The 22,076-nt window shown below is 43.5% G+C and overlaps 2 long non-coding RNA genes across 3 annotated transcripts; both read right to left on the bottom strand.

Moving 5' to 3' along the window:
* Positions 1-4,892: 4,892 nt before the first annotated feature.
* LOC128777666 (uncharacterized) lies at positions 4,893-9,171 on the bottom strand. Its single transcript, XR_008422936.1, has 3 exons — positions 8,898-9,171; positions 6,940-7,087; positions 4,893-6,320 (listed from the first exon to the last, which is right to left on the bottom strand). It is a non-coding gene; the product is annotated as an uncharacterized LOC128777666 (long non-coding RNA).
* A 7,841-nt stretch (positions 9,172-17,012) lies between these two features.
* On the bottom strand, positions 17,013-18,798 carry LOC109263294 (uncharacterized). Of its 2 annotated transcripts, XR_002078140.2 has the most exons (3): positions 18,340-18,798; positions 17,547-17,579; positions 17,013-17,425 (listed from the first exon to the last, which is right to left on the bottom strand). It is a non-coding gene; the product is annotated as an uncharacterized LOC109263294 (long non-coding RNA). The 2 variants fall into 2 exon arrangements; XR_002078139.2 differs by lacking the exon at positions 17,547-17,579.
* Positions 18,799-22,076: the final 3,278 nt, after the last annotated feature.

Here is a 22,076-nt window from a genome sequence, read left to right as displayed (position 1 = left end):
AAATCTTAAAGGAAAAGTTTTCTTTTACCACTGAGTGTGATGTTAGCTGTGGGCTTTTCATATACAACTTTTATTATGTTGAGGTAGTTTCCTTCTGTTTCTAGTTTGAGTGTTTTATCAGTGAAAGTTATCGGATTCTGTTACATGCTTTTTATACGTCAGTTGAGAGGGTCATTTGCTTTTCTCCCTTCATTCTGTTGAAAAATAAAGAATAAATAGCCTGTACTTTTGTTCTTTGGTCAAGGAGGTAAAACAAGCTACTCTGACAGAAAAAAAAAACATATACTGCCCTCAAACAAAGTTCACATTAATGCATTCATTTAGTCAACAAATACTGAAAAAATGTTCAGTAGGCAGCAAGTGACTTTCTTGGCACTGGAGTTTCAAAGGAAGGAAAACCTAGATCCTTCCTCCACCACTAGCGTCACAATGTACTAAGAGAGGCCAGCCCCTCCCCAGGAGGTCCCTGCGTTCTGTGCACTACTCACAGCAGTTTATCGACTGCATCCTCTGGTTTGCTCCTGAAGTTCCCTCAGACCACGATCCTCTGACTCCCCACCCTTCTTTGCCTGTCAAAATTTGAGACATTTTTCCAGTCCTAGCTCAAATTCCATCTCTTCTGAGAGAGACTTTCTGATCACCTTGCCCAGAATTATTGACTCTGCCATCTCTATTACACCCTACCCATCACCCTAGCATCTAAAAGGTAATGAGGAAGCATCAAGCATTTATCCTATCTTTCCTTGTACTATAGTACTTCAAGGGAGCCAGAGAGCAGATGGGAGGAAAATTATTTAAGAAGTATTCCAGGGGCACCTGGGTGGCTCAGTCAGTTAAGCCTCTAACTTCAGCTCAGGCCATGATCTCACAGTTTGTGAACCTGAGCCCCACATCAGGCTCTCTGCTGTCAGGGCAGAGACCACTTCGGATCCTGTCTCCCTCTCTCTCTGTACCTCCCCCACATGTGCATGCACCACCCCCCAAAATAAACATTAAAAAAAAATAAACAAGTATCCCAGTTAATAAATGCAGATGAATGGTAGAATGAGAAAATCACCATTTAAACAAGTTTTTTTAGTGGTTATTTATTTTTGAGAGAGAGAGAGACAGAGCGTGAGAAGGGAGGGACAGAGAGAGGGAGACACAGAATTCAAAACTGGCTCCAGGATCTGAGCTGTCAGCACAGAGCTAGATGTGGGGCTTGAACTCACCAACCCACAAGATCATGATCTGGGCTGCAGTCAGACACTTAGCTGACTGAGCCACCCAGGCACCCCAATAACAAAACTTCTAAGCAACAATCATCAATGGATCCCAAAATCATTCCATGAAAAGCTGATGGAGAGATTAGGCTGACACCCCATGAAGCACTGGCCGATATTAGCATTACTGAAGTCAGGATAAGCAGACATTATGTGCTTCCAGAAATGACATCAGAGTGAGGACACAATACTTTACAGAAATTCCTGCCAAGAAGAATGAAGCCCGCCTAAATAAGTTGAACCTATACCTAATCAAGCTTCTAGGTCTAATCACCAAGCTGTAGGAAATACATACTCTAGAGAAACAAGGTGAACACCACACCATAAGGAAAGCAATCTGCCAAACACACATTCCACAAGGAAAAGTGGCCTGGTTTCACCAACAAAACCATTAACAAAAAAGGAGGAGAGACACTTATAGAATAAAAGAGGCTTATAAGCCTGCATAACAATAACATGCAATGTGTGAACCTTATTTGGATGCCAATTCAAATAAACCAACAGCAAAAAAGATATCTTTGAGACTATTAGAGAAACGTGAATAAAAAGTATTAGATAGTATGAAGGTTTATTGTTAATTCTGTGAGGTATGCTAATAGCATGGTTGTTATTATTTTTTTAAATATTTTTGAGAGAGAGAGAGACAGAGCATGAGCAGGGGAGGAGCAGAGAGAGAGGGAGACACAAAATCCCAAGCAAGCTCCAGGCTCTGAGCTGTCAGCACAGAACCCAATGTGGGGCTTGAACCCACAAATGCAAGATCATGACCTGAGTTGAAGTTGGACACTTAACCAACTGAGCCACCCAGGCGCCCCAGTTGTTATAGTTTTTAAAAGGCTTATCACTTAGAGTTGCACACCGAAGTATTTACTGGTGAAACAATATGGATGCTGAGATTTGCTTTAAAATAGTCCAGGGGCACCTGGGTGGCTCAACTGGTTGGGCATCTGACTCTTGATTTCACCTCAGGTGGTGATCCCAGTACCTGGAATCGAGCCCCACATCGGGCTCCTTGCTGTACGTGGAACCTGCTTAAGATTGTCTCTCTCTCTCTCTCTCTCTCTCTCTCTCTCTCTCTGCCCCTCTCCCCTGCTCACACCGTCTCTAAAATTAAAAAACCAAAACCAAAACAAAGAAACTCCAGAAAAGAATAAAAATTAAAACAAGGGAAAAGATGAAATAAGAATGGCATAAAGCTAGGCAATATAATATGGAGCTTCAATATAGATATGGAGGTTCCCTTGCAATCATCTATGGAGGTGTGATACACATTCTATTTTTGTATAACTTGAAAATCTCCATAATAAAAAATAATATAAAACTTAAAACAAACAACATCAAGAAAAACCCTTTGACATGGACAAGCACTAGACCATCAGAAGGTGGGCATCTGCATTAGAGCTCTATATCTGCTAAGAACTAGCAAGTCCAGGGCTTTGGTCCTCTGCATAAAGCAAAGAGTTGGATTTGAACTTCTCAAGTCTCTTCCAATTCTAACATATTCTGACTCTTACTCTGAAATCCCCGTTTCTGTTTCCTTCTCAAGAATCCTTTCCCAACTAAGTAACTGTAAGCCAGACAGGAGTTTCCTCTAATTCTCCCAAGACTACTTTCTCTGAATGTACGACTTACATGTCTCACTTTCTATTCTCTCCTGTGTAGAAAGTACCACAACTGATTCCTGTGTATCTAAATCATTCAACACACGCTGCACTCCATATATACATCTGCTTCTGTTATATGTGTGTGTGTCAGTGTCGTATGTCTGATACCATAAACTAGGACACTGTCAATTCAGCATATGGGTGTTCACTTTAATCATGCTGATGACTTAGCACGTTGTCAGCAAGAGCAAATGTATAATACCATAATACTATAGTGTAAATAGTAAACTCTCTAAGCAATCTGTTGGCAGCTGGCCTGTCTGCAACAGAATACAAAAACCTGCACTTTCTGGCTTAATTTGCTTCTTCTCTCCTGTCCAACATTATGGGTTGGCATTTGGTAGATATTTCCAGGGATAGATGAAGGATCTTTCTTTGTGTCTCATGCAAAACAGGCTTAATCCACAAGGTTTCTCTTTTCTCTCACTAACTCAGGATACATGGCCCCCTTTCTTGTGAGCTGAATATAAACTCCAATTTTGTCTTTTAGATAACTTCCAAAAACTAGGTAGAGACTGCATGAAAGTTTATGTGTTTGTTTTTTTTTTCTTTTCTTTTTGGCAGTGATGGATGGGTGGGTAGAGGGATGCTTCCTGTGCTTTTGAGCATTTGGCCAATTCCGATTGAGTCATCATATTTTGCCTATATGTAAATTTGCTTATTGTAAATTTTCTCTAATATCCTCTCAACTTCTGGATGACCTGGTCTAAGGATGTTAAACACTGTATACAGCTAAATTTCATACCTGCTGAGGCAGTGTTGGCAAAATCTTAAAAAAAAATAGGACCAGGGTTGCCTGGATGTCTCATTTGGGTGAGCGTCTGACTCTTGATTTCAGCTCAGGTCATGATCCCAGGGTGGTGGGATCGAGCCCCACATCGGCTTGGAGCCTGCTTAAGATTCTCTCTCTCTTTTCCTCTGCCCCTCTTCCCTGAGCTCTCATTCATTCTCTCTCCCAAATAAAATTAATTAAATTAAAAAAAACCTTTTTTTAATTTTTTTTAACACTTATTTATTTTTGAGACAGAGAGAGACGGAGCATGAACAGGGGAGGGGCAGAGAGAGAGGGAGACACAGAATCTGAAACAGGCTCCAAGCTCTGAGCTGTCAGCACAGAGCCCGACGCGGGGCTCGAACTCACGGACCATGAGATCATGACCTGAGCCGAAGCCAGACGCTTAACCGGTGAGAAGAGACTGCATTTCAGGGAGCTGTGACCAGGATTAAATGAGATTATGTATACAAAGTGTTTACCATAGCGTGTGGGAACAGCAGGCACACAAGACAGTTCTTTTTAGCACTCCTTTTACCCCCGTACAGTCCCTAGAAAGAGTACATTTTCAGTACACATTTGTTGAATAAATAAGTTGAATCGGCGTAATGAGAAAGATAAGTTACTCAAGATCTCTGAACAAATACAGTTTCTCTCTCAACTGGGTAATATAACTTGTCAAGGATTTTTGTAGAGTGTGAATCTATAGAATGCCCCAACATAGAATTTTTAAATCAACTCAATTTTGAAAACTTAATAGGAAGAGTTAATAAAGGAAAGGTCGATTTATTCAGATGAATCAAAGATGAATCTTGAGATGTAATCATGTTTTATTTGTACAGGTCCTTTACCCTAGAATCAAAGCATTCACCACATATCTCATTAACCCTTACAACACCCTCAGGAGGCAGGTAGATGTCTAAGATGATCCCCTTGTTACTGATGGAGAGAGAGCCTGAGGCCCAAGACAGTGAAGGGACTTGTCAGAGGCCACATCAAGTGAGTGAGTAATGAAGCAAGAAACGGAACTAAATTCTAGTCTTTATCCTGGGGCACACTATTATGTTTTACCATGAGGCTGCCAAACATCTCAATTACTTTTTACTCTAAATTCATTTTAAAATAAGCACCCCCCCCCTTTTTTTAATCGGCCAAGAGTACAAGATGGCAATAACTAAGACAGAAAGACACAAATCAGTTGGGTTTTTTGTTTAATAGTTCCATGATATCAGCTAACACCGTCTAGGGAAGAAAACTGAAGCAAATCTTGTTTCAAAAACAAACTTCTGCATAAGGCAAATTGTTACATTTTAGGGCAATTAATGTGATTTCTAATTTGCAACTGAAAACAGGGGAGGAGGGTTTGAGTTTCCAAACAGAACTGGAGAGACTGAGCATACTTCTCCATTGACTTTCCTGTGATTCTACCTGGGGGTGTGGGTAAACAAATTCTTTTTAATTGACTCACTTGAACAGGGATTACCAGAATTTTCAGGTATTTCAATCTCCAAAATTTCCCAGAAACCCTCAGGATGAGTAGTTATGATTTTAGTATCTTTGGACTAAAAACAACACACATAACCACAAAATGATCCATGGCTCCAATGAATTCGGTGCAACTGGCAATGAATCTGTGTTCAATATGCTCTGTATCTCCCTACACTTAAAGTCTGTTGGCGCCGCGAAGGCCCAGTGGGTGGATGGGTTCCCGGGAGCATGCAAGCAGCTCCGGGACAAGAACCCGAATCCGGGGGCGCAGGGCTGGTTTCCACATCCGCTCCATCTCCGCAAGGATTGAGAAAACCCGGCTCACAGAGCGAACTTCTCGGGCTCCAAGTCATTTCCTGGTGTTTTAATCACAGACACAAGGAGACCGCGGAACGAGAGACGCCAGTGCCCTAAGCGCGGGACTCGCGGCGGCCCCTGCGCCTCGCCCTCCTGGGGCCGGTGGCGCGCGTCCCCCGCCCCGGCTTGGGGCCCAACTGCCCGGCGCAGACCCGCGCGCCCCGCCCGTCGCAGTCAGGTTCTGTCTTCCCAGAGTCAGAGTTCCAGTTTCTACTTTCCTTCCCGACATTTCTCCTTCGGGGTCTTCCAAGGATCGGAAGGTGGCGGAGCCCCTGGCCGGGGAAACCCGCGACAGCTCAGGGCTCAATCTGGCGGGCCTTTGGTGGCTCATCTACATCCCACTGGCCCCTTATTTCCACGCGGAAAAGTAGAGATGTTTGGCCACCAGCAGGTACTTTGAAGGGAGGGCATTTTTGAACAGGCTTCTCTGCTTAACCTCCTGGGCACACTGATGGTCGCATGTGAGGCCTCATGACCCACCCAGCAGCCACAGGAGCTCGGAAGGGACGATTTTGATGGCGGCGACCTCTGGCCTCCTCCTTTCAACCTTAAGACCTCTCTGGTTCCAGGCTTATTGAACCTGATGCTGCGATCAGTCCTCTTCATCTTCTAACCAAAGATGGTTGGGACTCAGGTCCCGGACCCAGACTGTGTGGTTTCTGTCATTAGCTCCCCTATTTATCAGCTGCTGCGTGACCCTGGGCAAGTTACTTAACCTCACTGGTCTTCACTTTCTCTCTTTGTAAAATGGGAATTCTAACAGCACCAACCTGAGTTCTGTTGTGAGAATAATATGAGATAATGCATTTAAAGTGTTCTGGCATAAGGACTGGTTCAATTAATGTCAGGGGCTGCTTGGTGGAATTAAATAAGCTTTGTAGGAGAGCTCATTCAATCAAGAAGAATTTATTGACAGTGCCCCTGTGTGCCAGGACCTGTCCTAGGAACAAGAAAGAAAGCAGGGAATGTAAGAGACAACAAGTGCTGTCCCCTTGGAGCTCACTTGGGTGGAGGAGGTGGGGGGGGGGGGGAGTTACACAGCAAACACAGTAGTGCTTCTCATAGTGAGAAGAGGCATAGGTGCCAGTCTAAACAGAGTGGACAGCTGCTGGAGCAAAGGGAGGGAGGAGCCACTGGAGAAGCTGGGCCAGCCAGAGAGCGGTGAGAGCAGGATGGACCTACCGGCCAATTTCCCTTACTAAATCCTATCATCCACCCTCCAACCCCCACCCAGTGAGCTCTCCCTTGGGAGATCTGCCTAAGGAAACAGGTTAGGGACCTGAAGGGAAACACGATTCTAGTCAAGTGCCTCTTCCTCCATTCCACCCCATACGTGGCAGCCTATCCTTTTACACCTTCAGAAGAATTCCCATAATAATAAAAGGGGATAACTCACATTCTCTCAAGGAATCGAATTTCCCCTTCCTCCTTTCCATGGAAGATGACCGGGATGGTACGTGATGATGCTGATGCAAACTAAGCAAAAGATGGACTTTTCTCCCTCAGCTGTCAGCAGTTAACAGTGACCACACACTTCCAAGGCACTATACAAAGAAATACCCATAACAAATGATTTCAGGATGCTACATTCTAATTTACATAGCACCACTACAAATAGGAAAACTTCTAAATGTCAGTAAGGTAGAATACTGATATATATGCTCACTTAGAAGTCTGACTTGCTTACATGCTATAAATATTACATATCAGTAACAATCACTACCACTTACTGTGTTCTTCTGTGTTTAGTGTTCTTTGTGTATTTACTTATTTAATAACATTGGGAACCCTATAAGGAAGTATCTACCATCATTTTACAGATGAGAAAATGGAGTTAAATAACTTGCCCAAGATCATAGAGCTAGTATATGCTGGAGCTACTCCCTTCCTCCCATTTTATTGTGGGTTCACTCATAAACAAATATTTATTGAGTGCCTTCCATGTGCCAGGCACTGTTCTATGCATTTGCGGATACAACTTTTAAAAATCCTTACCCTTATATATGTTATTTACATTCTTGTAGAAGGACAGAAGCAACAAGAGGGGGCAAAGGTAAATGGGAGTATAAAAGTTAGGTACCAGGGAGAAAAATTAAGCAGAGAAAAAGGAAAAGGCAGGGATTGGGTTACAGGGCTAAACAGGTGGGGGGAGGGGGGGGGTGGGGAGGGAACTTTACCCAGAGGATGGTATTCAGCAAAAACTGGAAGAAAACTATGCTAATGGGAGTGGGGCACCGACAGCCCAGTCAGAGGGAACAGCAAAGACTAAGGCAGGACTCACAGTGTGGCTGGATGGGTGTGGGCTTGGGCAAGGAGAAGGGGAGTAGAAGGGTCAGACGGGGCGGAGTGGTCACTCAGGAGCCTAGACGGAAGGATTTAAACTATGATCCTCAGTAAGGTGGGGAGTGACCGGAAGTTCTGAGTTCTCTGATAGAACAGGATTACTCTGGCTAGAACAGGATCCGGGATCGAAGAGTACACTAGCAGGGGGCAAAGTAGAAACAAGGAGACTGATTAAGAGGCTGCCATAATAACCTAGGGGAGAAATGATGAGATTGGTGTAGGCCCAAGTAGTAGTACCAGATGCCATAAAGAATGGTCAGATTCTGGATATACACAGAAGCATTTTCTGGTAGGCACCATTTGGAGTGTGCAAGTAAGAGGAGTCAAGGATGGCTCCAAGGTTATTGACCTGAGCACCTCCTGAAAAAAATGGTTTGCTCTTCAGGGAAAGGGGAAAGAGGAACGCTATGGATGGAGCAGGTTTGGGGGCAAAGCTTCAAACAAGTTAAATTTCAGCATCTTTTAGACATTCGGCTGGAGACAGATATCCAGTAGGCAGCTGAATAAACAAAACTGGAGGTTGGAGTTTGGAGAAGTTCAGGCTGGAAATACATATATTTTTATGGAGGGGCGGAACGCGGGGGAACTGCCAGGCTCTAGCGCGGGTGACTGCAAGAGATCACTTAGGAGGTGAGGGCAGGAGGCGGTAAGAGGTCGCGACCCCGCCCCAGGTGCTCCAACTTTTCCCACTTCATCAGGACTGAAGGAGAGCACAGCCTGGGCACTTGGGTTACTCGTTACTTACACGGTTAAACCGCTGCCCACACTCCTGGGCGGAGGTAAGCCTTTTCACCCGAGGAGCTGGGATGAGGCAGAAGTTTGGTGTGCCACGTTTGGCATTAAATGGCCCCAGGGAAGCCATTTGATCTCTCTGTCGTTCCGTAAAATGGGCATACTGGCACCCCCAGTAATCTGTAGCAATCTGGGGTCAGTGAGAGAAAGGAGCCCAGAAAACTCTTTTGACCCTTCCTGCTTCTTAGAGCTCCCCCCAGCATTTTGCGTCGCATTTACCTCCACACGTTGCCCTGTCTCCACAAATGCTTCCCCAGCGCCACGCTGGTACAAGCTAGGTGTTCAGGGAAGGCGAGACGGAAGCCAAGGATCGGGAGTGGGCTCCCGGGACAGCAGTGAGCCCGGGCAGTCGTCCCAAGGAGCGGAAGGGATGGGGCGCGCCCGCTGCCCTGATACCCCCGCCCCGGCCAGCGCGCCGGCTCCTAACCGCGGACGGGGCGGGGAGGGGCCTCGGCCGGCGCTTCCTCGCAGGGGCGAGCGGATGGAGCGGGCCGCCGCGCTCCAAGACGCACGCAGGGAGGCTGGCAGGCGCCGCGCTGCGCTGCGCCTGTGCGGCGGGGACGCGGGCCTCCGCGCTGGGGTGGCGAGCAGGGCGCCGCCCGCCGGATAGCGAAGCGTGTGGACCACGGTACAGCCGCTGCGCCCGGCCGGCCTCGGAAACGCTCCGGGGCACGGCGCCCGGACTATTTTTTGTTTGTTTGTTTGTTTGTTTGTTTCTAAGAGCGATTCCTTTTTCCCTCTACTGTCGTCCTTCAGCTGTCCGAAGGAAAGGGGAATCCAAGGTTCCCGCAGACGGGCCATCCACGGAAGATTGTGTAGGGCCCTCTCGGATCTGGAGAGGGCTGGTTGTTCTGGTGAAGACAAACCGGACGCCCAGAACCTGGCGGCGCCGGGTCTCCCCGGGACGAGGACGCCCCGCGGAGAACCCAAGCATTGGGACCAATTTCCTATGAACGCAGGTGAAATCCTGAGGGCCCTTGCTGAGGATTTCACAGGTTGTTGTAGAAATTCATTAAACCAAATTTACAAAGCATCTTTTCAATACCTTCCAGCAAACAGGGCCTAGCAAGAATGGAGGAATTAATCTGGATGTTATGGGCAGTGGTTCCTAACCTTGGGGGGGGTAGGGGTGGCGGGGGGTGGGGGTGGGGTCGTCGATCTCTTTAGAATTGAACGCAAGCTATAGACACAGGCCCCCAGCACACACTTTGATGCTTGTTTGACGTTTCGGGAACACACACACCCACACCCACACACGCGCGCGCGCACACACACACACACACACACACACACACACACACACACACCTTCTCTATTCCACCTGGAGCCCTGAATGAAAAAGGATGCCTGACGAAAATATGCACAAGCTTTGTGATCTCTGAAGGGGAAAAACAAAAACAAAACATCCAGTTAATTTCACAGGGCTTGTTTGGGTGTTTTGTTGTTGTTGTTTTCTCTCTGTGACAAGTGGACCACGGTTAATCAAGTGATCGAGTGAGTTTGGTGGATATGAAAGGATGCAGGCCTCCTGGGAAGGGAAAGATGCAATTAGAATGGAATCATTCCCTTGGGTTGTCCTGGCCTTTCTAAACCACCAACAAAAATGTAATCAGGGCAAAAATGTTTGGGAAGAAAGCTAGCAAACTGGGAAAGGTTTCCTTAAACATAATGATGACAGTTCTGTAATTTTGTTAATTCTGTTGACCAAGAAACTTCTCTGTTTTAAGTCTGAAACTTTTGATGGCCTCAGAGAAGCAGTACATGGCCCTGGGTTTTTTTTGGGGGGGAGGGGGCAAGAATGCCATACATACTGTTCTAGGACAGCAGCTCTCCACCATCTAACTGGCCTGCTGGTGGTGGCTTTGTGTAACTGTGGAGGATTACATATCTGTCTTATTTTATTTCACCAGATGGAGTAAATGCAACAATATTTGGGGGGGGGGGGAAACATTTCCTGTCTTTTTGTTCTTAACATAAAAAATACTTTATTGCTATTTTTTTTTTTTTCAGAATATTTTCTCCTCCTCTGGGACACTTTTTGAAGCCTCTAAGCACATTATTTGCCAGGACCCTTTGGATTCTCACAATCTTCCTAACTCTGTCTATAACCAAGACTTGCTGGACCTGCTCCATTAGGGAAACTTGTGTTTTACAAGCTGTAGAAGATAACTACAATAACTAGGGTTTTCTTTTTCCTTTTCTTTTCTTTTTAGAGAAAATTTCAAACTTAAAACACTTAGTATTTATGGGCAATTGATTTTTCTTTTATTACCCATTTAACCATGGCTTTTCTTTGACGCTCATCCAGAGGGACTCTCATCATCCATGGCTAGATCAGAGAAGCCAAAAGGAAAGGTCTTCATCATCTCTAATCTCCATCTCTCACCTCCCTCCAAAGCAGTTTGCAATAAAGAGAACTCACTCCCACATCCTGATCCCTGTTCTTCTTTGATCTTCCCCATCATTTTCTTATTAAAAACAACTGCTCTGTTGCCACCACCACCAGTTGCAAGTTGTCTGAATAACTATATTCATCCTTAAAATTTTAATTTTGAAAATCAAGTCATATATTAGAGTTATTATGCCAAGTTTATCCCCACTTGAAAAACAAGGGGAAATCTATAGAGAACAACCCATTAATTTTCCATCGGTTTAAAAGCACTAAAATGCTACTTTCTGAGTATGGGTCTCTGGTTTTCCAGCCTGGCTTCTTCCTGTCTCGGTCACACCACCTGTCATGGTTTCCTGGATTATCTCATCCATTGAACAGTAATTAAAAGTGAGCAAATATTAAATTTAATTTCCACGAACGTAATAAAAAAATTTGCATTCTGTAGCAAGTTCCCAAACTCCAGCCAATGATGCAATATACCACCAAGTTCCAATGGAACAAAATAATTTGCATAAACCCTCAGATTCCATAGTTGTGGAATTTATAGCTGCTAAAACACATTGCATTAACTCTTCACAAACTAATGGGTCAAACAACTTACCAAATAAAAACATTCATACAAAGTTAAAAAGTTTATGCTTTAGGTTTTATACTTAAAGATTGTAATCAAATTTGGGAGAAGGGCATTAACATTAGCCACAGTTGAAAAAAGAATGAATACGACAAAATTCTTCCGGGTTTTGTATAATACCTAGTATCTTATACGAGTCCATAAGGGATTCTTTTATTCACAGCTAAATGTACCTCCGCTTTCTGAATTTCAGTGTCCCTAAGGCCAATGGTACATTCCACTTGGAATTGTCTCCTCCAGGAAATCTGCTCTCATTCTACAGCTTTCTCCAGCCTGGGTGGCTGGGTCAGAAGCTGCTGCTACAGTTCCCTGTGGCACTTTGTCCTTCCTCCATCAGAACACTGCCCTTGCTTAAATTGTGAGCCTTCTCTGCTATAGTATAAACTGCACAAGGGAAGGGACCACATGTTTTGTTCAGTATTGTATTTCAAGTACCTGGCACGCAATAGATACTTATTAAATATTTAATGAATTAGTACATAGACAGTAAAATTGGTCATTTGTTTAAACTTAGGAAAGCCAAATGCAAGAAACAAAACCAGAGATGTATTCCCTCCATCTCTTTCATTCACTCAAGTGAGAAAGCCTCAGGAGTGAAAAGAACACAGTGTAGCAATTGGCCAGTAGCTAAAACCTAGCTCAGATATTTACCAGTGTTGGGACTTTGGGTAAGTTACTTAACCTCTCTGAAACTCATTTCCTCTTCTGTAAAGTAAGTATAATAAAGCCCACCGTGTAGGGTTGTCTTAAGAACTCATAAACATATAAAACACCCAACATATATAGCAATCTGTAAACAATTATAATCATTATTTATTCATTAAACGTTTACGTGCCTGCTAATGAGCACTGAGGATACAAAGATAAATAAACCAAAATCCTCCCTCAAGACCTCAGTCTTATAAGTAATATGGCAAATGCAGTAACAGAGACAATCAAAAAGAATTACAAGACCAATTCAGCTGGAGAGAGGGGTACAATCAAAACAGAAGGGAGCATATGATTAGAACACAAGGTCTAAACACTATGGCTTGTGGGGGTGACCACAAGTGGTTGGCTTCCCATTTAACGCAAAGACTCCAACTTACTACAATGGCTGATGAGAACCCATCTAAGAGAGCACTCACACACCCTATTTTCTCTCTGACCTCATCTGCTACTACTCCCTCTGCTCTCTCCTCTTCTTGATGTGCTAAGCACACTCCTACCTTAGGACTTTGCACTGGCTGTTCCCTCCACCTAGATTGTCTTCCTGTTTATTCATGTAGCTGCCTTACCTCCTTTCTTGTTTGCTCAAATGTCACCTTTTCAATAGACAACCTTCATCAGACGATCTAAAATTAGACTCTCCACCCAGATCCTATAAAATGTGCTAATTTGTGTTGTTTACTGACACCACCCATCCCTTTCCATATAAGCTCTATGAAGGCAAAGCTAAGAGTTTTGTTTCCCAAGGTATGCTGAGTGCCTAGGACAGTGGCTGGCACTTAGCACTGTCAAACAAATGAATGAATGAAGTGTAGTTGGAATGTGAAGTCAGGGCAGGAAGGGGAGAGAAGCAAAGCTAGTGAGATGTACAGAGGCTTTGAATGCTGTGGTGAAGAGCTTAGATTTTTATCTGATAAGTAAGGGGAAGCCATTAAAGGTGAATGGCATGTCCAGATCTGCTTTTTAGATAAGTCACTCAGGGAAAGGGTTTGAAGGGAATGATAAGGATTTGAAGGCAGAACTTCACAGTTAAGAGGCTGCAGCAGCAAGTAAGCTAGAGAGCAAGACAAGAAAGGCCTAAACCAAAAGAACGGAAATAAGAAAGGAAGGGAGGGGACATATCTGAGGTATAATTAGGAGGTGAAGTCAAGCAGGACTTGATAACTGACTTCAAATGGAAGGAGATAGAAAGAGAAAATGATAGAAAGAAACAGAAGATGATAGAAAGAGAAAACCTGAGTAGGTTTGGAGAATGGGTAACTGGGAGGTTGAACTACGTGAGGTCTAGAATATGGAGACGGAGAGGGGCATGAAGGGATGAATTCAGCTCCATATAAACCCATAAACAGCAGATCCAGTGTCATTTGTGGAAGAGGAAATTTGGAGCTCCGGATGGAGGTTTCGACCAGAGATATTCTTGCTACCTAGTGATAATTACATTAATTTTAAAAGGAAAACTAATTTCAAACGTCCAAATTGACTTCCTCAAAGAGCAGAAATTAAAATGCAGCAACATTTCTTGTAAGATTTTATATATGTGTGTGATTTCCCCCCAGAGAGAATAAAAAAAAAAAAGTGTTTGTTTTTTTTCCCATTATTTAATTGATTCTTACTCCAGACTTCACTTTTTGTTAGGAGATTTTCAGCTAAACTCTCCAGAGAAAATAATAATCTCTCCCCCCCCCCCCACAAAAAAGTGACCATGTTGGGTTGTGAAATAACTAGTGGTAAAGTACAAAGAATATACCCTTTCATTTTGTAAAAGTATAAGGGGGAAGTTAAAGAAATTCAAAGGCAATATTATATATTCAAAACAAATTTGAGGAAATACTTTCAAAATGACATATAATTAGTTAGTGGAAGTTACTATCACAACATAGGATTGAAGCAAATTGCTTTATGAGCTTTCCCTTCTCCCTAATCAAACCTCTATATAAATATAAAGCATGGAAGAATGGACAACACTGTATTGTCACTTAAAATTACAGGTAGGAAGAAGTGTACATTGTTTGACTGCAATAATAATAATAATAATAATAATAATAATGCACCAGCCACAGTGCTAGGCAGTTGTCCAAGCCTTACCTGGTTTGCTCTTGACTTTTAAAAGGAACGGATGATACTTTTAAAAGGAACAGATGATAAAACAAAAAACAGGGCTTAGACAAATGAGCAACTTGCTAAAGGTCACTTTGCTATCAAGTGATGCAGACATATTTTAAGGGAAGGGAAATTTTTTTTTTTTTTTTTAGAAATCCAATTACTGTAGCAACTTGCCCTGACCTGATGGGCACTATGAGCGCCCAGTATGTGGGACCGTCTGACTGGTTCACAGATTGCTGCTATACCCAGAACCTAGCAGCCCGGGCATTTGGAAATATGTAATATGCATAGTAATTTTTTTTTTTTAATAAATAAAGACCAAAGGAATGGGCCATTAGTTGATCTGAGGACCGTCTCCACAGTGTTAGTAATAACAGTTTTCAATATCCTGAAATATTTTCTTTCTAAAGGTGGACTTATTATTTAGAACTACCGGAGAATGTTTTAAACCCAATAGACAGTAACTGACCATGATAACAATCAGTGAGCGTAGAAGGCAGGTGCCCATTAGCTGGGCCTAGGTTTCACCGACTCACTAGCTCATCCCCTAGTTAGCACAGAGCCCTCTCTTTAACACTTGTGCTGAACTGATTCCAGTCAAGTTACCACGGATTGGAGATGACACGGAAGCCGTCGTCAGTTTTTTCAAACTAGCGCAGTTCCCTAGGTTGCACAACGAGCTAGTTTGGGTGGCCCTTTACCTAAGCTAACGTAATAAACTACGTAGAAGACTTCCCTCCTCGAAGCCAAATGACCAAGTCAGTGCTGAGAAGATGAAGCGCCGACTGCTTTCTACTTTTGATCGCGATTCTAGCTGTTCTTGTAAATCTCAACGTTTTGTGGCTCTGCAAACACAGTTCCACCCTTGTAAAGCGGGAAACGCCCGTTTCCCAGGCCCTCTCCGGAATTCCCGACGAGCAGCCCCCCACCATAAGCAAGTGCAACACTTATTTCTTTAGAATGCCTCTTTTTGTTCCTCAAAATCCTAAAGGAAAAAAAAAAAAAAAACCCACGCCACCGCTCGGCAGTGAATCCCCAGCGCAAAAAGTGAAAGTGGGCGCGGGGCCCGGCCGCCGCTGCGGGGCGCGCGCCAGGGATGGGGGCGGGTCCCCAGGATGTGGCGCGCGTCACGTGACCCGAGGCGGCCCAATCCGAGCCGTGCCGCGCCGAGCGCGCCGCGACTGGGTCTGGGAAGCACTTCTCTGTCAATCAAAGTTGTCATTTGGGCTGGTGCCGCTTAAATGCAAAGTAAAAAGGGCTTTTCACCTCCTTTCGCTAAATGTCGCCCCTGCCTGCAGACATCCAGAGTCACACATCCCTCCCTAGGGACTCCTGGGCACTGTGCACAATCACTTTCATCAGCCGCTACCTACTTAATGGGCGGGAAAGAGCATTTCCCCTTAGGTGTGTTTCCAGGTGGGCTCGGGAAAGGTCGGGGCCTGTTGTCTCCTGCTAGTTTGCTGGGGAGGGAGCGAGGACTGTTTGCCTCCTTTCTCCAAAGCCGAAGTGCAAAGTGATGGTTAGAGGAAGTCTGAAGCGTTGGGGGCCCAAAGTGCGACCGGCGGAGCCCGGCTATCCCCACCTTTCCCACTTTGACAGAGGGGACCCGTGAGCCCCTGAAAACAAGGCACATAGATGCAGACGTCAGGTCTTCTCTTTTACAATATTTCAAATGACTCTAAGTCTTTCCCCCCTTGAGTCTTAATGTTTAATTCAGTATCTTAAACAATTTAAAAGACCCGAGTTCCTACGTTACATAAAGTTCTGCTCTGTCACAGACTTCTGGGAGGCTTAACCGTAGCTCCTCGGTTTTTACCCCCAATATCCACCACGAAACAAAAGCTAGCTTTCCTAAACTCAATAACAACAGAACTGGTTTAATCCACCTCTAGGTTGGCAACCCCCACCCCGAAGCCCTCCTTCACTCTCCAACCTGCCCCTAGGTATGTTTGTGTAATCAGAGACTGATTGTAGCTGCCTCGCCATTTCTCCCCGGGAAAGCTTAGTTTGCATTCATTGAAGTTGCTTGTTTTTTAGGTTCACGTAGGCGAGCAGAGAAGATGCCACTCGGGAAAGAGCTGGGTTTCCTGCTCGACGTCTTCAGGAGCGGGCTGAGCTGCGCAGGTGTGCGGGTTACGATGGCAATGAGGAGGGTGACGTTGGAAGGTCTCTAAAACGTTAAGTTTGCGATTTGGGGAAATAAATTTTCAGAGAACCAACACTACGGTGGCAAGAAAAAAAAATGGGGAGGGAGGCTAGGATTTTAGTGAAGAGATCAAGACCAGGGTTAGGGATAGTAAGAAGAGTGGCGATTTGGTGCTCTGCTATTGCTTAAACTGTAAACACTGGCAATGCTGATAGTTACCTCTCCGGCAGTAATTATTCGGTATATTAAAACCGGGGAGAAAGAGGGACGTTAGGACCGGTCATTACGGTTTGAAGGATAGAATTGCGTGTCACCGACTTGTAAGGGTAAATGAAACGCAGACGCGGATACACCTTATTTTTGGAATGTTAGCTTTATATATTCTCGTAATTCATGAAATGTGAAGGGGACGCAAGGGTGTCTATGTTGGTTGAACAAGGGCAGGAGCATTTATGACTCTCCAGTCACGTAAAAGCTGCGCTCAAAGTTTTAAAAAGCGCTGGGACTGTAGCAAGGGAGGCGAGGGGCGGGAGCGGCTCTGGAGATGCGCCGCTCAGCTGGCCGGTGGGGGACGTCTTTAGGAGTACACGGTCCACTGGAGACGCCGTGGGAGGCCAGGGGGTCGAGGTAAGAGGCCGCTACGGGGGGTCCGGCTCCAGACAGGCTCTCTCCCACCCAAGGTCACTGTTGAAGAAGCAATTCCAACAGCGAATGCCACCGAGGTCTGCGTGCATGCAACTGACGGCTCTCGATTGGACTCCATTAGCCTAAATTGCGTAATTAAAGGGAAAAAAAAAAAAAAAAACACCAACAACTCTGCTCTGGCGCTTCCGCTGGAAGGCTAGCGGGGACGCATGACAGAGCGAAGATAGCTTCTCCATTACGCACCTTTTCCTCCGAGCTCCTTTATGTAAAGTCACCCTTAAAAAGGGGGGAGGGGGGAGGAAAATTATCAAAATGTTATGTTCTTTTGGACAAGAGGAGAAGAAAAGAATCGGGGGTCCTGACATCAGGTCGAGGGGATTCTCGAAATAGGTTTAGAGCTCGTCATTGTGTCTTAAGGTCCGCTGGGTTCCAGAAGGGGCTCGTGCAGGGCGAGCTTCCTGGGAAATCTTTTCTCCAACGCTCCTGCGGTCACAAGCACCGTCCTGCTCGTAACTGCCTAATCGCTGCTTTCTCTGAGCAGCCCTGGCGGCACCGGCAGCCGGGGGTAGGAGCTGCAAGACAACCTCCGCGCGCGGGGCTGCGGACGCGGCCCGCAGGGCGCAGGGCTGGCGGCGAGCGAGCCCCGGGGAGTCCGGGTCGCGCCGTCCGCCCCAGTCGGGTGCCAGTGGACGCGTCGCAGAAGCCTCTGCAGACCTTGGAGCATCCCGAAGGCTTGCGCTTTTTTTGGCCCCGAGAGAGGAGGGCCCCTTGTAGAAAGGATTAGAGTGCGCTTCTTTTCCCGCCTAGCACACTGCTTAACTCCTGGCAGACGCGCACTTCCCCTCCCAGGTTTTGAAAACCAGAGAGATGACTCAAACTCGAAAGCGGCGGAATGGCCATCTGAGCTCCTCGCACAGTCTCATCCTCTTTCCTCCCACCTCCCTGCCCCACCTTCTTTCAGGTCCTTGGTTCCCGGCTATATAGGTTAGGTTTGGGCGGAAGAGGGTCTGGGCAGGTGCCATCTGGGGGTACTTACCTGGTGTTGTCAAGTTCTCCTTGGGGTCAGGGAGTTACGAACTGCCTCTCCCCCCCCCATCACCTGGCTGGGCTTATTAACTGGCGGTCTCGGCGCTCCTGGGGACGGTCCCGTAGGGTTTTTGTTTCCTTTTTCCTTTTCTTTTCTAGCGGAGCCTTCTGGGGGGGGGGGGGGGGGATTATTTTTTTTTTTAAGTTTTAAACATTTTGATGTATATAGAAACGAAAAACAAAATTTCAAAACGGGAGGAGGGACCAAAAGGAGAAAGTCTGACTTGGAGTTGTTCTTAGCAGTCTGCTGAAACCACACCACTGTGCAGGATAGAGAGGAAGAGCGTTTCAAGGGAATTGGTTGAGTAAAACCTTTAGCTGTAACATTATAAGAAACACAAGTGGGGGAAATAATAAAATGCACAGTAGATACACCATACAGATGATTTGGGAAGCTCTGCTCCCACTGAAAGCCCGGTGGAGAAAAATTATTTGCTTATTCTCACAGTATTACATTTCCCTTTGAATTAAACTATTTTTCCTTCCCATCAGCCAGCTAGACTTGGTTTCTTAATTAGGAAACACAATGAAGTTTCTCACAGATGTAGTCAGCCACAGACTCTGATCCAAAATAATAAGTATAATTAATTTTAGAGGACATCTTTAGTTTATAAGGCCTGAAATTAAAATATGATGTTTTTTAACATTGTGGTACAAAAACACAGGGAAACATATTTGCTTCACAGTCTTATAGTGACACCATTTCCTTCCTCTGTGTTGAAAAAGGCTTTCAGTCTGATATGGCCCCCATCCTCTCTCACTCCAATGCCTCTTTATTCAAACTCGATTTCTTTCTAATCAAAAAATATCTTAGGAAATTCTACTTTAAAAATATTTCCTAATTTTAAAAAGTCAGCAAGACAGGTTGAAATCATTTAAATACCACATTGTCTTGGACAGATCACACAAATCTTTTTCTTATAATCTCAGTCTTATAAAGAATATACTTAAGCAGCTGTTCATTTAAATACAGTTTTTAAATATGCATAATTTAACCTGAATAAATATTGCTAAACTTCCGATGCACTGAAATATAAGCACAAAGGTCAACTTCTCTATAATAGCTGTCAAATAATCTCTGGTTCTGCTTGGTGAAGTGAAAGTTATTTAGTGATTGATCATTTCTGAATTGAATACACAACATCAAGACAAGTTTTTAAGTCAGAAGTCCAAATATACCCACTTCCTAATTCTTATGGTATCATGCCTTTTAAGTTCTCTATGGTAGATTAAAATTTTGTCATTGTAAAGCACTGGAAAGAAGTGTAAACTTAACATGTTTTCTACAGCATTCAACTACTCCACTGACAAAAACCAAAAACAAAACCTATATGGTATGGACTGTATTTTGATGTATGCGATGATTTTGAAATTTGGTTTTGAACAAACTTCAGCCTCTGTGCAAGAATAACTTACCTTTTAGTAGATCTTTATGGCTATCTTAAATAAAAGTTTTTAAAAAGTAAACACGAAGAGGGAATATTACAACATGAAGTCTATCTTCTTGGGAGTCTGTACCCATTAGAGTCTTTGGGCTCATAAGTACATTTTGTTTCATAGTGATAACATCTCTAACGGGCACTTAGGGCTGATATTATCATCTTCTTTCGACAGAGAGGGGACTAGACGCCTCTGCTTCTGACACAAATTAAATGTTGTTTCTGTTAAATAGGCTGTCTCTTGGGTTGGAGTCACATCAGGATTTTGGGTTGCCACATTCAAGTAACTAAGAAAACAAACGCTGGCCTTGCCAATGCTGCTCCTAATTTCTCTGGCTCTTTGATGACTCTATGGTCCCATCTCTTACCTGCATTGTTCTATACGCTCTCATTACACATATATAGGTTGCTGCAGAGTTCTAAGCAGTAAAAATCTTCTTGATGGACAGTCTAATTTAAATGACGTGTACTGAACACATACCATAAGGGGTAAGGTAAGAAGAGGAAAATGAGGAACCCAGTCTTTACAAATAAAAATGACTCACAAATAAACGTAAGGTACTGGGATAGGTCACATTACTTTCTTGGCAAATTATTTTAATAGCAGTATTTAAAATTTTGTACCAAGTAACTTCTAACCGTCTAAATGTTTGTGAGTTTTGTCGTATATCATAGAAAGCCTTAAAGTGTGGGCCAGAATTACATATGTTTAAAAATCATTTCTGTCAGTTTATTCTCTCTCTTTTTAATATTAGGTTATTTGCTTAATTGTCAGTATAATTTTAATCCTTTCTAAACAAAATTACTTATTTTCTCTTTGCAGCTAATGACATTTCTTGATTGAACTTGATTAAGAGTCTCATCCTGTTTGGGAAACTGTCTAGTCTTGCCTCCTTAACTGGTTATAGGATATGATACTGCATTTAGGACTAAAGGTTCCCTAAGTACCACTGTCAATCCACTTAGAAGCCTTTTTTAATGGAAGTAGGTTGGAGAGGTTGTCTTTAGAAAGCTTGTCCTCTTAGATTCACAAAAGGGATTTTGAAGTATTTCTTTACTATTGGAAATTATAAAATAATTCAAGGCAGTACGCATTATTGGACAATACTGGAAAATAAAAGGAGAGGTCTCTGGGCTTTGTAATGTGTATCTAGAGGAGAGCTTCCAGAATATGTAAAAAAAAAAAAAAAAAAAAAAAAGGGGTGGGACCCATACTGTCTAATTCAGTAGTACTTCATTGTTCGGCAGTTAAATGTGTTGGTTTCTTGCCCTTTAGAAATGTACCTTAATTCCAAGGAGATTTTTCTTTCAAGATTTTAGCCACTTTTGCTCCTTTAAATAGTTCTGTAAACAAAGTTGCTTGTGTAAGCAATAGAAGGCTTTGTACACCAAGTGGAATGTCTTTCAACAGTTGCCTGAGTAAAATACGTATGGAGTTTTCCCTAATGAAATTTTAAATATGGTTCTATGAACCCTAATACAATCTGTGGATAGTATATGAACAAAAGCATGTGTGTTAAACATTACCACTGCAGAAGAAAAGTATTTTCTTTTGACTGGAAAACTTTAAACTTTAGTAATGGTGAGGATTTGCTTTACAGAAAAGATCACTGCATGTAGTATTTACTCACATCTGACAATGAAAGTCAGTGTTTTGTAACTAATTTACTTAGTAAAATGGTACTGTATACTCAACCAGAATTAAAAAGTAAACTGGTTGTTAGAGTTTAGAAATACTCTATGAGAAAACTATATGCTTTGGTTGATTTCTATTTTACATTAACATATGTAATTATATACCCAAAGAGTTTGAATATATTAATGTTAAGTATTTTCATTGCAAATTTAATTTGCATCTGGTTGTGGTTTTCTAACAAGTTTGTTTTTGCAGATTAACATTGCTGCCTCTCACAGCATTTCACACTTGAAATATCTGTGAATTGTGTTTTGGGTCCATCAAACTGGAAGTGTGTGGTTAAATATTAACCCTTTCTTCATTTTTTAAATTAAAAGTGTTCTTTCAATATAAGAGAAGAGACATACTTAAAGAAATAGAAAACTTTTATTCGATGATAAATATTTTCTGTTTCAAAAATAAATTAATCTAAAAAGGCAACATTTTGGTTGGTAAGACATTGAGACTGTTAACAAATCCGTGAGTCAAATGGATATGCGGAGCAGTTTCCTTCTGTACTTTTGACAGTTAGTTTGATTTCATTTAGATTTTTGACCTCTCCTAGGATTACCA

Source organism: Panthera pardus, unplaced genomic scaffold, assembly GCF_024362965.1.
Source record: "Panthera pardus isolate Hobbes unplaced genomic scaffold, ASM2436296v1 HiC_scaffold_17, whole genome shotgun sequence".
In the NCBI taxonomy this organism is placed as follows: domain Eukaryota; kingdom Metazoa; phylum Chordata; class Mammalia; order Carnivora; family Felidae; genus Panthera; species Panthera pardus.
The sequence above is the reverse complement of the archived record's forward strand: the minus strand, read 5'-3'. Positions and strand labels throughout refer to the sequence as shown.